The sequence below is a fragment of the Rhinatrema bivittatum genome, chromosome 8 (genome assembly GCF_901001135.1).
Source record: "Rhinatrema bivittatum chromosome 8, aRhiBiv1.1, whole genome shotgun sequence".
Classification (NCBI taxonomy): domain Eukaryota; kingdom Metazoa; phylum Chordata; class Amphibia; order Gymnophiona; family Rhinatrematidae; genus Rhinatrema; species Rhinatrema bivittatum.
This window is the reverse complement of record NC_042622.1, coordinates 4,162,674-4,167,599: the sequence shown is the minus strand read 5'-3', so window position 1 is coordinate 4,167,599 and position 4,926 is coordinate 4,162,674.

Below are 4,926 nucleotides of genomic sequence, written 5' to 3'. Positions count from 1 at the left end.
ACTGGAGCTCCATCATATCCAGTAATCCTGCACCATTCCCTGCACTGCCTCCTGCTGGGAGAGACTGGGACTGCAGGAGCTGTGACCTCCCCTCATATCCAGTAATCCTGCACCATTCCCTGTACTGCCTCCTGCTGGGAGAGACTGGGACTGCAAGAGCTCTGACCTCGCCTCATATCCAGTAATCCTGCACCATTCCCTGCACTGCCTCCTGCTGGGAGAGACTGGGACTGCAGGAGCTGTGACCTCCCATTATATCCAGTAATCCTGCACCATTCCCTAAACTGCCTCCTGCTGGGAGAGGCTGGGACTGCAGGAGTTTTGACCTCCCTCATATCCAGTAATCCTGCACCATTCCCTGCACTGCCTCCTGCTGGGAGAGACTGGGACTGCAGGAGCTGTGACCTCCCACTATATACAGTAATCCTGCACCATTCCCTGCACTGCCTCCTGCTGGGAGAAGCTGGGACTGCAAGAGCTGTGACCTCCCCTCATATCCAGTAATCCTGCACCATTCCCTACACTGCCTCCTGCTGGGAGAGGCTGGGACTGCAGGAGCTGTGACCTCCCATTATATCCAGTAATCCTGCACCATTCCCTGCACTGCCTCCTGTTGAGAGAGGCTGGGACTGCAGGAACTGTGAGCTCCATCATATCCAGTAATCCTGTACCATTCCCTACACTGCCTCCTGCTGGGAGAGGCTGGGACTGCAGGAGCTGTGACCTCCCCTCATATCCAGTAATCCTGCACCATTCCCTGCACTGCCTCCTGCTGAGAGAGGCTGGGACTGCAGGAGCTGTGACCTCCCATTATATCCAGTAATCCTGCACCATTCCCTACACTGCCTCCTGCTGGGAAAGGCTGGGACTGCAGGAGCTGTGACCTCCCCTCATATCCAGTAATCCTGCACCATTCCCTGCACTGCCTCCTGCTTGGAGAGACTGGGACTGCAGGAGCTGTGACCTCCCCTCATATCCAGTAATCCTGCACCATTCCCTGCACTGCCTCCTGCTGGGAGAGGCTGGGGCTGCAGGAGCTGTGACCTCCCATTATATCCAGTAATCCTGCACCATTCCCTACACTGCCTCCTGCTGGGAGAGGCTGGGACTGCAGGAACTGTGACATCCCCTCATATCCAGTAATCCTGCACCGATGCCTGCACTGCCTCCTGCTGGGAGAGGCTGGGACTGCAGGAGCTGTGACCTCCCTTCATATCCAGTAATCGTGCACCATTCCCTGCACTGCCTCCTGCTGAGAGAGGCTGGGACTGCAGGAGCTGTGACCTCCCATTATACCCAGTAATCCTGCACCATTCCCTGCACTGCCTCCTGTTGGGAGAGGCTGGGGCTGCAGGAGCTGTGACCTCCCCTCATATCCAGTAATCCTGCACCATTCCCTGCACTGCTTTCTGCTGGGAGAGGCTGGGACTGCAGGAGCTGTGACCTCCCATTATATCCAGTAATCCTGCACCATTCCCTGCACTGCCTCCTGCTGGGAGAGGCTGGGACTGCAGGAGCTGTGACCTCCCATTATATCCAGTAATCCTGCACCATTCCCTACACTGCCTCCTGCTGGGAGAGACTGGGACTGCAGGAGCTGTGACCTCCCATTATATCCAGTAATCCTGCACCATTCCCTGCACTGCCTCCTGCTGGGAGAGGCTGGGACTGCAGGAGCTGTGACCTCACATTATATCCAGTAATCCTGCACCATTCCCTACACTGCCTCCTGCTGGGAGAGACTGGGACTGCAGGAGCTGTGACCTCCCATTATATCCAGTAATCCTGCACCGCTCCCTGCACTGCCTCCTTCTGGGAGAGGCTGGGACTGCAGGAGCTGTGACCTCCCTCATATCCAGTAATCCTGCACCATTCCCTGCACTGCCTCCTGCTGGGAGAGGCTGGGACTGCAGGAGCTGTGACCTCCCATTATACCCAGTAATCCTGCACCATTCCCTGCACTGCCTCCTGTTGGGAGAGGCTGGGGCTGCAGGAGCTGTGACCTCCCCTCATATCCAGTAATCCTGCACCATTCCCTTCACTGCCTCCTGCTGGGAGAGGCTGGGGCTACTGGAGCTGTGCCCTCCCCTCATATCCAGTAATCCTCCACCATTCCCTGCACTGCCTCCTGCTGGGAGAGGCTGGGACTGCAGGAGCTGTGACCTCCCATTATATCCAGTAATCCTGCACCATTCCCTGCACTGCCTCCTGCTGGGAGAGACTGGGACTGCAGGAGCTGTGAGCTCCCATTATACCAGTAATCCTGCACCATTCCCTGCACTGCCTCCTGCTGGGAGATGCTGGGACTGCAGGAGCTGTGACCTCCCCTCATATCCAGTAATCCTGCACCATTCCCTGCACTGCCTCCTGCTGGGAGAGGCTGGGACTGCAGGAGCTGTGACCTCCCATTATATCCAGTAATCCTGCACCATTCCCTGCACTGCCTCCTGCTGGGAGAGGCTGGGACTGCAGGAGCTGTGACCTCCCATTATATCCAGTAATCCTGCACCATTCCCTACACTGCCTCCTGCTGGGAGAGACTGGGACTGCAGGAGCTGTGACCTCCCATTATATCCAGTAATCCTGCACCATTCCCTACACTGCCTCCTGCTGGGAGAGACTGGGACTGCAGGAGCTGTGACCTCACATTATATCCAGTAATCCTGCACCATTCCCTACACTGCCTCCTGCTGGGAGAGACTGGGACTGCAGGAGCTGTGACCTCCCATTATTTCCAGTAATCCTGCACCATTCCCTGCACTGCCTCCTGCTGGGAGAGGCTGGGACTGCAGGAGCTGTGACCTCACATTATATTCAGTAATCCTGCACCATTCCCTACACTGCCTCCTGCTGGGAGAGACTGGGACTGCAGGAGCTGTGACCTCCCATTATTTCCAGTAATCCTGCACCGCTCCCTGCACTGCCTCCTTCTGGGAGAGGCTGGGACTGCAGGAGCTGTGACCTCCCTCATATCCAGTAATCCTGCACCATTCCCTGCACTGCCTCCTGCTGGGAGAGGCTGGGACTGCAGGAGCTGTGACCTCCCATTATATCCAGTAATCCTGCACCATTCCCTACACTGCCTCCTGCTGGGAGAGACTGGGACTGCAGGAGCTGTGACCTCCCATTATATCCAGTAATCCTGCACCATTCCCTACACTGCCTCCTGCTGGGAGAGGCTGGGACTGCAGGAGCTGTGACCTCCCATTATATCCAGTAATCCTGCACCATTCCCTGCACTGCCTCCTGCTGGGAGAGGCTGGGACTGCAGGAGCTGTGACCTCCCTCATATCCAGTAATCCTGCACCATTCCCTGCACTGCCTCCTGCTGGGAGAGGCTGGGACTGCAGGAGCTGTGACCTCCCATTATATCCAGTAATCCTGCACCGCTCCCTGCTCTGCCTCCTTCTGGGAGAGGCTGGGACTGCAGGAGCTGTGACCTCCCATTATATCCAGTAATCCTGCACCATTCCCTGCACTGCCTCCTGCTGGGAGAGGCTGGGACTGCAGGAGCTGTGACCTCCCATTATATCCAGTAATCCTGCACCATTCCTTACACTGCCTCCTGCTGGGAGAGGCTGGGACTGCAGGAGCTGTGACGTCCCCTCATATCCAGTAATCCTGCACCATTCCCTGCACTGCCTCCTGCTGGGAGAGGCTGGGACTGCAGGAGCTGTGACCTCCCATTATATCCAGTAATCCTGCACCATTCCCTGCACTGCCTCCTTCTGGGAGAGGCTGGGACTGCAGGAGCTGTGACCTCCCATTATATCCAGTAATCCTGCACCATTCCCTGCACTGCCTCCTGCTGGGAGAGGCTGGGACTGCAGGAGCTGTGACCTCCCATTATATCCAGTAATCCTGCACCATTCCCTTACACTGCCTCCTGCTGGGAGAGGCTGGGACTGCAGGAGCTGTGACCTCCCATTATATCCAGTAATCCTGCACCATTCCCTACACTGCCTCCTGCTGGGAGAGACTGGGACTGCAGGAGCTGTGACCTCCCATTATATCCAGTAATCCTGCACCATTCCCTACACTGCCTCCTGCTGGGAGAGGCTGGGACTGCAGGAGCTGTGACCTCCCATTATATCCAGTAATCCTGCACCATTCCCTACACTGCCTCCTGCTGGGAGAGGCTGGGACTGCAGGAGCTGTGACCTCCCATTATATCCATTAATCCTGCACCATTCCCTACACTGCCTCCTGCTGGGAGAGGCTGGGACTGCAGGAGCTGTGACCTCCCTCATATCCAGTAATCCTGCACCATTCCCTGCACTGCCTCCTGCTGGGAGAGGCTGGGACTGCAGGAGCTGTGACCTCCCATTATATCCAGTAATCCTGCACCATTCCCTACACTGCCTCCTGCTGGGAGAGGCTGGGACTGCAGGAGCTGTGACCTCCCATTATATCCAGTAATCCTGCACCATTCCCTACACTGCCTCCTGCTGGGAGAGGCTGGGACTGCAGGAGCTGTGACCTCCCCTCATATCCAGTAATCCTGCACCATTCCCTACACTGCCTCCTGCTGGGAGAGACTGGGACTGCAGGAGCTGTGAACTCCCATTATATCCAGTAATCCTGCACCATTCCTTACACTGCCTCCTGCTTAGCTGTCAGACTCACAGGTGAAATTTCAAAGGAATTACACATTTAAATTTATGTGAGATACTATCTTAGCCATTTATCATGTTCAGTTCGCTTAATGCAGGTAAAACCTCTTGCCAACTCAACTGCGTACGGTATATTGTAGTAATTTTGAAAAGCCCACTTTGATCTAGTTCGGGTGGATGCACATAGAATCGCTGCTGTTATGTTACTCTCACATGTGCAGAGGATTGCATGGGGAAAACCTAATTTTACCCTGTAAATGTTTTTGAAAATCAGGTCCTAAAGCTCCTAGAAAGAAGATTTTTCTGTTTGAGA